The following is a 12,032-nucleotide window of genomic DNA, read 5'->3' as shown; positions in this document are numbered from 1 at the left end:
GCACCAGCTTTGGCAGATCTTGCTTTGCAGGTGTTTGACACCAGCAAATACCGGATCAAAAGTGTGCATGGAAGGTTCACCCGCAGAAGGAAGAGTGTTAAGTGGGAGTGCAATGGAAACATAAAAGGTAAAAAGCCCTGACCTGAGGCCTTGCAACCGCAAGTTGTCCTGTTTATAAGGTCACTTTTTCACTTTGACCCAATGTGAAGGTTGTGATTAAAGTCTGGGATGTTCTTTTCTGCAGTGTAAAATGCAGAGAAAACCAAAAAAGTCACCTTGTTCCTCCTGCTACCTCTCCCCTCTGCCTTGCAGCAGGTTTCTCAACATGTCCTACCCAGAAACTCATTCCTCTATGGAACACGGAGATATGACAATGAAGGCAAAATTCTAATAAGCATTTTCTTAAGGAAAAATGGCAAGAGTTGTTAAAATAGCATCATTGTAGATGGAATTTTCAAATTAGGCTCTCTGGTTAATTTTCTTTGACAGTGAAACGAGAAAGATTTCTCTTTCTTCTAATCTCCCCCAGCTCAAGGAAGTGCAGACACCATTGCAAAGGCACCATTTTTTCCTAGTTTTCAAAATCGTGTTGCCACCATCAAAAAGAAAAAAAGGGAATTACCAGTTATCCATTCAAACAGTTTTATGCCAGAGCAATCAGCATAAGGGATGTGGACCAAGCCCCAGCTTTTGAGGACATCAAACAATCTAAAGATACTGAAGTGTGACTTTGTTTCAAGCTTTCTGCTGGGGCATCATTTTCCCTGGTGATTAATTGTGTCCCTGGGACTCAAACCTATGGTGGTGTCAAGATCTGCCCATGTTCATCCCAGTTACCAGAAATGTAATGCAAAAGCATAGATTAGCCCAGAACTTCATGGAAAAGGGCTGAGTATGAGGTTTAACATATTAGTCACCACAGTGTAAAGAACTGAGATTGTGTGGAACAGAAATTTGTCATAAGATAGAGAGGCACCACAGTGATGTCCAGATGATTTCTCTCTCCTTGACCTTTTGAGGGAGCCTCATGCCCTACTCTAGAGACCAGACCACACACATTAATACTTTCCTGATCAGCACTTGCATTGGGATCACTCTGCATACCGCATTTCTTCAATTTCCTTCTCAAATTTGTGTCAAAACGAATGGAAAGATTTGGTACACTATTACCACAACCCTAGGGTATAACACCATGTCCCACAGCCGTAGGGAGGAGGAGAGAAGAGCCAGCAGGCAGGAATTGTGCAGCAAGATTGATTTATTTAATTATTTTACAAACTCTTTTATAGACTTTTTTCTTCATAGTCTAATTGGACAAAGGATCAGCCACCCTCTGGGTGGATTGGCTAAAATCCTAAAACATCCATTGTCAAAATATTTTTCTACTGTACTAGAAACAAGACTTTTCAAGGTTGCAGGTGTTTGGTTGTTTACAGAACTCTGCTACCTCTTCTGTGACAGAGAAAAGTCTCTCAAGGGCTTAGAAAATAGCAAGAAAATCCTTGCTAGCAGCATTTTTGTATCTACAATACACCTTGAAGGTGTCCCTTTGAATGTGACTGAGCTTGCACTTGGACCATGCCATCCTCAGTGCTAGTGAAGGGTACAGTATTTCCCCAAATCCCAATCCTTTTATCTTATCACAGTGAAGAAGGTGGCACTAACAAGAGTTCACCAGAGGAAATGCACTACTGAAATAATAAATATTCTGACCTTTTCTGCCTTCCCTGATCTGATGTGACAGCAGAGGTCTAAGACAGAGAACCTTTTTTCATTTCCCCCCATCCTTCAGTATTTTGATGTTCTTACTCTCTTTGCTTTGGGAGCATGAAGCTCTTTACTTGCTTTCACCCACAGAAAAAAACATTTTAGAATTAGGTGCTGGAATTTGGGCTGGCGAGGTAAAACTTGGCCTTTTAGCAGACATGACTCCACACTGCAGGATTGTGGGGTCCAGGCACTGAAGGGAGGTGCAGCCCTTTTCATCCGCTTTGCATGGAATGGTACTGGAGACACCCTGGCTCACAAGGAGAGGGGTGAGCACAAGAAAGCCAGGGCCAATGCCAATTCTGAGAAAGTGGCCTCTCTACAGCATCTACTTTTCCTTGTTGCACATCTTAACCTGTTTACTTACCACATGGTCTTGTGGGAACAGGCCTGTAATTCAAGCCATATTTATTTTAATTGCCTCTGGCTTTCCTTGCCATTTGGCACATGTACAAAATGAGGAAAGAAAAGCTTTTATGGGAGTAAAATTCTATAAAGAATCACTCATATACAAAACAAGCCACATACTCACGGGGGGATGCGAAAGTTGATTTGACCATGGGTTGTTTTGTGCCATGAACGTATTATTATGCATCCCAGGAATGGGTGGAAAACACTTTTGCTTCTCATAGTCTCTCCTTTGCTGTGGTACATCAATCTTACCTACAGCTACTGGATCTTAGTACTTACAAAGGAGATTAGACAGTGCATTTGCTGCAAATAAAATGAATTGTAGCTGTTCCATGGCTACAAAACCAACCACACTTTCCTGGATGCTGGCACAAGGTTTGGGTGTTGATTTCTCCCAGGGATGACATGTTTGAGAGCTGATTCCATACCCTGCATCAGCATTTGGGCATCACCTACCTGGCACTAAAGACCTTTATCTAACCAAACTACCCAGCTAGCGAAGAACTTTCATGGGGAAGGTCTGGAGGGTGGCAAATCACAGAGAGAACAAGCTCCCACGCCAACTGCTCCAGCCCTCTCGGCATGGGGAGGTTTGGGGCTGCAGCCAAGTCCTTGCAGGCACACAGTCCTTTCGCCACTCCAAGGCACGAGCAGATGGAGAAGCACAGCCCTTTCCCAGCCCCTTATATGGAACAGATTTCAGTAAAGGAGATAATCCAGCCCAAAGGGGTTATACAGATAATACCCCACAGGCACGATGGAGACACGCTCCGTGAAATCCCTTATATGGCAGAGCTGGGTAGGCTCAGATCTCCCAAATATCTGATGCATAAGGCAGCTCCATAAGGATCATACAGCAGGCAGAAAGCCCTGGTGCAGTGACAGAGCTCATCTTCCAACCATTCCCTTTAAAAGCTGATCCCAGAGCAGTGCAGCCTCTCTGCCTCCTGCAAACACCTTTTGGAGGGGATTCATCTCATTTCAATTAAGGAGTCTACCATGCAGGCACCTGCAGAAATGCTGCTCACCCTAAACTACCACTGAGGTCACTATAGAGACAGAGGCACCTCTAGCACTGTTTTTCTGCCCTGGTTGGAGCCAGACCATGGAGACCATAAAGTATTTTGCTCCTTGCTGGCTGTACCAGTTGATGCCCCTACCAGACTCAGACATTCTCACTTGGACAAACAAACCCACCAGCTGCATGTGAAACCTGGAATGTCTTTACATACCTTTTTCCCACCCCCACTTCAAACATAATTACTCAACCATTTTTTAGTTTGTTTTAATAAATGTGTTCTTTCATCTTCAAATAGATGAAAATTGCACTTCGTGCAGATGCTCCAGAACAAAATGACATGTTGTTAAGGTGGTTCATGAATGTTGTTTATATCCAGAAAACTAAGTTTCTTAAAGATTTTTTAATAAATATGAACTATTCTTTCCAAGTCAAGAACTTGTAAATTTGTGACAAAATTCCAGTCTTGTCAGACTCAACTCAAAACAGCTATTTTGCATTTGAAAGCAAAAAAATACAAAGTGACTGGTTGCTACATTTTCTGACATACATCTCTTTTTGAACTTTATTATAGTCACTGTGCAGCTGAAGAACAGCTCTGGATATATCCAGCTTCATAAAGCCCACAGTGCTCCACCAAAGGATGTTCACAAGCCAGACCCAGAGGGCACAGTGCCAATTTCCCAGCAGGGAAATTCTCCTCTTCCCAGGAGAGTGATGCACCTTTCTCCATGATCCCCATTCCTTCATCACTATAACCTCTACCTTGTTGCACGTGCATCAACATGAAGTGTGTCACAGGGTGCTGTGGAAGGTTGTCTTAGCAACTGGTAATTTTTGGAGTGGAATCAGGACTTTTATGGTCAGTTTTGCAAAATAACCAGGTGTCAGAATATCAGGCTGGCATATTGATAAGCCCAGATTTCTTCTGACAGTGGAGACAGTCTCCTCTTGAGCCTCTGGAAAACTTATGCCAGTGTGAAATATTTAACTTTTTTTTTTCCCATTTAAATGATAATTACCAGTATGTTGCTCTTTGTAAAATGAAAAACCTGAACTGCTCTGAAGTTTCTGAAATTCCCAGGCTGAATTTTTCTTCTGGAGAGTGTCCTATCATAGAAAAGGAGACAATCCCTTGCGTGTCTGCTCCACAGGGGAGAGTGGGAGGGAACCTGGGTGCTGACTTGTTCCCATCTGAAATTTCTGAAAGGGAAAAAAATGCTGAAAAGTTTCAGAACAGCTTCATAAGCAGTTTGCCTTATTCCTCACCTAATTATATAATTTTCCACTCACAAATCGTGTGGCTTGCACATGCTTGTAGGAGTAGGGTCTATCCTGCTGCAGCTCCTGTTCCTTGGGCTGTTTATTTGTCCTTGCTTTCTGCTCTGCCATGGCTGCCTAGCAACTCCGTGGGATGAACAAGCTCCATTTCACTTAGGTGTTAAATAATCTGAAGTGCAGTGATTATTCTTCTTGCACAAACATCAGAGGACTTAATAACAGCAGCAGCCAAACACAGCACCAGCGTAATGGCGATGATGTCTTAATATAACAGAACAAACTGATATGTGGTATTTTTGAAACTGCAGTTTGAGAGGTTTCTTAAAAAGCACATATCCACAAAAATGAGTGAATTATTTAATGAACCTTGCCTTGGTAAATGTGGATGGACAAAGCAGTGATCCGTTCACTGAACACATTCCAGGTGTGCTCATCTAGGGCTTAATGAACTACCTAAATATCTGCAATATTTAGTAAGGTTCTCCTTACTCTTGTGTCCTACTCCTGTGTGGAAGGGAAAATCCAAGACTGGCAGATGTTTGTGGTGGAAAAAGAATCGCAAAAGCCAAAATGGTCCCAAAACAAAGCTCACAGAGTTTTATTGGCAAACTACACACTCAGCATGGAAATTGGTAAGTTTTGCCCCTACCCTCTAATTATAAGATGAACACAAGTAAAAAAGTAAAGATGGTAGAAGAGAAAGGGAAATCAGATAGGAGAGGAAAGGAGATCACAAGTCCTGGTTCCAGCGCTGATGCAGCCAACAGGGTGTTCAGGGCCCTGGGGATGCTGCCCAGGTTCCGTGGGGGTACCTTTTCACAGGTAAGTTTTCCCTGCTCTGGGATTAGGTTTCTCACTTCTCATGCAAATGCAAATGCAAATGCAAACGCAAATGTAAATGAAGTCCATTCCCCTAGATCCTTCTGGAAATGAGTTAGAGGGCTTTGAGGGTCTTTGATGGCCTTAATGTCCCTCTACTTGTCTTTCCCACTCCTTGATCCCTTTCCTGTGCTTGTGCTGTTCTGTGTCCATGGACCAGCAAAGGGAAGTTGGTCCCAGGGGAAATGCTCTCTTATCTCCACAGAGGCCCCTTCTCCGCTTTCAGAGTTTGAGACATGGCAGTGCATTCACTCCTTGCCCCCCAGGCTTCTACACTTAAACCAGCAATTCTTACTGCAAAGTAGTTGGCTTCAACTTGTTAAAATTTGGTTTGAGATTGTTAATTTGACTTTGCGAGCAGAATAAAAATTGACTTTGGGTGAGAAAAAAATAAAGAAAGTTGTGGTGATTTGTTTACCCATCGCTTTTCCTATCGCCTATTGTTCCCCTCCCCTGCTTTCCCTAGCCCCAGCCCTGGCCACACCCTTGGGTTCTCCCTATTGGTTCCTGTACCCCAACTCTGCCCATGTGATCTGACAAAACCCCCCTGTGTCCGGATCACGAGGTCTCTCTGTCTCTGGGGGTGGCTGGGACAAGACGTAACCTGTAGGTACAAAAATGCTGTTAGTGAGGATCTTCTTGTTATTTTTCTAAGTCCGTGAGAGACTTTTCTCTCTCACAGAAGAGGTAGCAGGGAATGTAAACAACCAAGCCACCTGCAACCTTGGAAAGTCTTGTTTATGGTACAGTAGAAAAATATTTTGATAATGGATGTTTTAGGAGTTTGGCCAATCACCCCCAAGGGGTGGCTGGTCCTTTGTCCAATTAGACTATGAAGAAAAAAGTCTATAAAAGAGTTTGTAAAATAATTAAATAAATCAATCTTGCTGCACAATTCCTGCCTGCTGGATCTTCTCCTCCTCCTCCTCCCTATGGCTGCGGGACACGGTGATATACCGTAGGAACCAGGCCTGCGGTAATAGTAACCATTAAAGGTCCTCTGAAACACTTATGGAGAGACCCTTCTCGCCTCCTTTGCTGTCACTGTGTTGTAGAGCTGATAGCTGCTGGAGAAAGAATGTGGAGCCATCTGAAATGGACTACGGGAGGACAGAAAGACTGCCCTGCCCTAAGCAGCCCCGCCGAGCTCCCAGGGAAAGCTGCAGCCTGCAAAACTAAACCTAGCACTACAACAGAAAATACCCAACATTGTTCTTGCACAGGAGGTGTTTGTGCTGCAGAGTCCTACCTGGGATGGACAGAATCTGTCAGGTAGAGATGAAGGACAGGAATGAATAAAAATGGTATAGAAAGGCCAAATCCGCTGTGATGCATGAGCATTTCATGCTTCTAGATAGTTCAGTAATGCTGATGGTTCAGATGGCGCAGGGAAGGAGTCAAGACTGAACTTTTCTGTAATATATTGTCATGAAGATAAGAAACTCTCATCTTGTGAGGCTCGTGGGTGGCTGCTTCTGCTCCCACTGAGAAGAACAACAATTTGCTTGAAGGTCACAGTTGTGCCAGGCAGTGGGAATGTGGGCTAAGGTGGATGCTATCCTGGGACATAATCAGCTTAATTCAGCTTGAAATTAATGAAGTTGCTACAGCAACCTGAGATATTGACTGTGCTCAGGTGGCTTGTAATGGGCAAATTATTTCAGAGGTGTGGAGAACCAGAAGTGCTGTGGGAGAAATGACAGTTCCCAATGTCATGGTTCAACCCCAGTGGGCAGCTCAGCCCCACACAATTCCTCACTCACAGTGGGATAGGGGAGAGACTCCGACAGGTAAAAGTGAAGAAACCCATGGGTTGATGTAGGTTTCTGGGTGGGTTCGGTCGGGACGGAGACGGATGGAGAGATCTCTATAGGCAGGTCTTGGGACACAGTCGGTTTATTGTAAAGGCGTGGGTGTAGGGGCACTGCTCAGAGCTGCCTGACTCAGCTCTGAGCAGGCCCAAGAGAGTAAGCAGGTGAGAGAGAGAGAGAGAGGGTGTAAGAGCAAGAATGGAAGTAAGAGTAGAAGTGGAAGAGAGGAATAGAGAATGAATAGAAGAGAGAATGGAAGTGAGAATGAATAGAAGTGTCTGAAGTCCTGGTTACAATACAATAAATCATCTTCTGTACTGAATATTCTAATTGTCACTAACCAATCTAATACAAGATACAAATCCTATAGCATTTACATACAGCCTATAAGAGTTCTTATATTACCATAGAGTGTTACATCTTAACTTCTAAAAACTACTCTTTGGACCCCTTCTGCTGAGCTAGTAGGGTCTGCTCTGACCCTTGGACCTGCCTGCAAGCAGAGGGTATTGTTCAATCAAGAGGGGATTATCTTCAGTGGCCATACCATTGTTTTCTAGTTGTTCAGTAACTAAGACCTGGTATTTCAAAAGTGGCTTTCATTTCGATGTTGCCTGTAGTTTTCATATTCCCAAAATCTTTTGTCAGGCAATCATATTTCCAAGGTTTTCCTGTTTCATCCTCTCCAACAGGTTGAATTAAAAGCAGTTCAACAGGTAAAGCCAAAGCAAAAAAAGAAACATGTCCACTAGTTACCACTGGAAGACAGGTATTCAGCCATCCCCAGGAAAGCAGGGCTCCATCATGTGTGATCATGACTTGGGAAGACAAACACCATCACCCTGAACTTCCTCCCTTTCTCCTTCTTCCCCAGCTTTTACTGCTGAGCAAGATATCGTATGGTGTGGGAAATCCCTTTATGGCCAGCTGGGGTCAGTTGTCCCAGCTGTGCCCCCTTCCAGCTTCTCACTCACCCCCAGCCTTGCTGGTGGGACAGTGGGAGTAGTAGGAAAAGCCATGATGCTATGTGATCTCTGGTCAACAATAATTAAAAGTCATCCCAGTGTTACCACACATCCCAGTGTGACCCAGTTTTGGTCACAAATCCAAAGCATGGCACTGTATGGGCTACTGTGAAGAGAAGTAACTTTACCCCAGCCAAAATCTACAACCAGTGTTTGGATACGAACTGGATGTAGTGCATCAAAGTGACTCCCCCTCAAGAAATGCACAATTATTAGCAGAGTCATTCACTTTTCCAATGAATTTACAGTGGACTAACACTGCATGATGGGAAAATAAAACCAAAACAAAGCACAGTGTAGCTTTGAGTTAGAAGAAATAAGAAAATTAGTTTTTATTTATTATTCTGCTTCCTCCTTTAAATTTTCCCCTTTGGCAATACAGAGCAAAATCAATTATTCACATAGACCTATTGGAAATCAACAGCAAAGCCAAGCACATCTGTATCATTTCATAATAACAGCATTTAAACAGTCCTTCCAGAGGCAGAATCTACCTCAGAGGAGTGGTGCAGATCTCAGCCTCTGCTCATCGTGGAAAGCAAAAAAGCAAACATTTTACAAGTGATCATCTGTGTGAGACATGGGTTTTCCACAGTAGTTTTTAGGCTACCCACGTAAATGTTTTTCTCAAAGAACAGGTCCTCCTGAATATCAGCTCTGTAGATGGAAGTCTTTGTGCCAAACTCCTTGTTAATCCCTTTTTCTTGTAAATATATTGGCAGAGAATGCAAGTCCATTAAGACTCAATTTAATATTTACAAATCCCGGTTTATCTATAAATGCCCTTCCGTCTCTTTCTCCATTGTTCCATCATTGCCTGCTTGTCTGCTCCTTGTGTAACATGTCATGGTGGAATATGGTTTGGTTTGGGAGAACCTGGTGCTCTGGCTTTTTGCAGAGCCTCTACAACAGCTTTCGTTACTTTAAAAGTGTGTTAGAACAGGGCATTGTCCCACTTAAACTTTCCAAAGGAAATTCATTTAGCTTTAACGTATTTCCAGCCAAATGGAAACCTGGATTGTGTAATCTGTGTTGGCCTCTTGTGGGAATAGCCCTTGTCTTTCCTGTCCACTTGCTACTGAAATGACAGCAAAATCTGCTGGCCAGCCCTCCCCTTTTATCAGAGGCAAAATGTCCCTCATGTGTTTTGGATTCCAGTCTAAATCTGGACGCTGGGAGTTCTGTAGTTGGTGTTGACCTTGAAATAGGATGTGTGGGTGTATCTGAGCACACCTGGCTGTGGGGTCTGAGCAGCTGAAAGGCCTTCAGGAACCCAAATATTAACCACAGCCACCCCCAGCCTATTTTACTTCCATTTGTCTCACCCAGCAAGCCCTTGTTTCTTTTGTCCAAGAGATCTTTCTGCTCTGGTTTGTATCCTAATAAAATCCGAATCAGATATTTGAAACGCCATCGTGGATGTTTTGGGGTGAACTCAGTTCAAGATGACTTCAGTTCATGTTGGCTTCACCCCTGCCTTGGGCTCCTGCTGCAAGTACAGATACTCCACTGAATATTTTGGGGGCTGTATTTATAAGGGATGTTACAAGAGTATCTTGCTGTTGGGTAGGCAGGAGAGTGGTTGCCACTCAGGTGATGGGGTTTTTTTAATAATATTGCTCAGAAGTGGGGAGGTGGCAGCAAAGACTATACAGGGAACAAGGGAGAGGTGGGGACCACATCTGTATGCAGCCATGAGTTCTGGTTGGCAATGTCTGTCCTGCCTGGCTCCAACCAGAAGCTATTTTCCCCTTCATTTTACCTCTTTTTCTGAACTCTCTAACAGCCCATAAATTATCTGTTAAAAAAAAATGCTTTTTTTCCTGCAGTGCTTTGTCTCCTCCTCAAATTCCTGCCACATGTTGGGACTCTTACCCTTTCTACAGTGAGAGCTGGTGGTATGAGGCAGAGGACAGTGACCTTTAAGTGTGAAAAAGTCAGAGGAGGAGATAAGTTATAAGAAAGTTCCTGCATGAAATAATTCAGTGACAAGGTGTTTTGAGGGGCAAAATAACTACTAATGTATAGGCTGTAATTTCACAGCTGAGGGGAAACCCTAAATGATCTCCAAATAAAATGATCAACTAAAAACGGCTTCAAGACTCAAAGAGTTATTTTGCTATCCAAGTCCTGTGCTCTCCCAGTGTACACAGGGATATAGGGGCCTGAAACAATACTGAATTAGAGGCAGTGATGGTACTGCAATGTTTGAAAGGCCTGTTCTATGGAAAAGTGAAAATACAGCCAGTGATGGAGAGAGAACAGATTGTATGTGGCAATAATGTATTGTAAATGAGACTGAATTAATTTGTTTAGTTGTTGCATTTTGCCTATGCTAAAAGCAGTGCATTTATCTCTCCAAATTTCATTAACGCTGAAGAAACACGTGGACCTGCACATGATCAGGTCTCTAGTGAGCCAGAAGTCTGAGACAGTCCTGTGGATAACTTTGGATTTGGAATTCTATCAGCTCTTTTGGCTACATCCTCTGTCCAGACTTCAGAGCCAGATTCTTCACGCTGGCAACCTGGATCAAAGGCAGAGGAAATGTTTCAAATTTACATGGGCTTAGGTGGGAGGAAGATCAGAGCGAACTCGTGACATGGCCAGTGATAGGACACAAGGAAATGGAATGAAGCTGTGCCAGGGTGAGTTCAGTTTGGACATTAGGACAAGGTTCTTCACTGGGAGCGTGGTCAGTCACTGGAACAGCTCCCCAGGGAAGTGGTCACAGCACCAGGCCTGCCAGAATTCACAGAATGGTGCTCTTAGTCATGGGGTTAATTTTAGGTAGTCCTGCAAGGAGCAGGGAAATGGAATTAGTGATCCTTATGTGTCCCTCCCATGGTTCTACATTTTAGAAGTCCATCAAAATGGAACTGTCATCAAAAAAGTTGAACGAAGAGAGAAGGTAGTGCTCTCTGACCACCATGGAGGGGAATGGTGTCCCCAAGTTTTGGGAGTTGTTTTAGAAGGTGCAGAGTCAGGAAGCACATCAATAAGGATTTTGTAATGCCCTCATAACAATGATGATGATGAGCTTTGATTTAATCACAAAATCAAAAGCAGGAACAGGCTTTTGTGTTTAGGTGAGGAAATAGGAAGCAAAAAATTTGTTGAGGTCCTGCCTTTGCTCAGGTTTCGTGGCTAAACCTCTTTGCAGAGAGCCTTGAGGAGAAAATATGGAAATTACATTGCTTGATGATGTGCCAGAGGCCCATTACATGTCTGGGTGAGAACCATCACAGAGAAGGTTTCACTCTGCAGTGTTTGGGCTCACTCCTGGTATGTTAAAACAGAGCTGTTGTCTGGAGATGCTAACAGGAAGCTGCTCATTTTTGACAAATTAATGTCGCATAACAGAAACACAAAAATACCTGTGCTGTGCCAAGCCAGAGCTCAGTCTTGCCCAGTGTCCCACTGTCACCTGTGAGCAAGAGCAAGGTGAGCAGACAGGAGCAGTGCCATGTGACACTCCAGCGAACTCTCTGTGCTTGGCAATCCCTGGAGGATCTTTCATCCATTGCTTTGCACTGTTACATTTTGAAACCACCAAAAAACCCCCAAATATCTAGAGCATCCCGTGGTCCAAGCTCCAAAGCTGTAGTGCACGGACATTGGCAGAATATCTCATTTTATTTCTATCCCACATGTCATTTGCTGGATTTTTTGACACCTCCCTAGTCCTTGGATCAGAGGAGCCAGAGTCTCCTTCTCTATTCATTTTTTCCAGGCCAGTCATGATTTTATACCCCTCTATCACATCCTCCTTCACTTTATCTGCCCTGCAGGGAGAGGAGTCCCCTCTATTAAATCCATCCCCACATGAGAGCTGTTTCA

General features: G+C 43.7%; 1 non-coding gene across 1 annotated transcript; it reads right to left on the bottom strand.

The window, feature by feature from the left end:
* Positions 1 to 1,612: 1,612 nt before the first annotated feature.
* Positions 1,613 to 1,683, bottom strand: LOC116436109. Its single transcript, XR_004236950.1, has one exon. It is a non-coding gene; the product is annotated as a small nucleolar RNA SNORD66 (small nucleolar RNA).
* Between the last annotated feature and the right edge of the window lie 10,349 nt (positions 1,684 to 12,032).

The sequence above is a fragment of the Corvus moneduloides genome, chromosome 1 (assembly GCF_009650955.1).
Source record: "Corvus moneduloides isolate bCorMon1 chromosome 1, bCorMon1.pri, whole genome shotgun sequence".
NCBI classification, from domain to species: Eukaryota; Metazoa; Chordata; class Aves; order Passeriformes; family Corvidae; genus Corvus; species Corvus moneduloides.
This window is presented reverse-complemented; position numbering and strand designations above follow the sequence as displayed.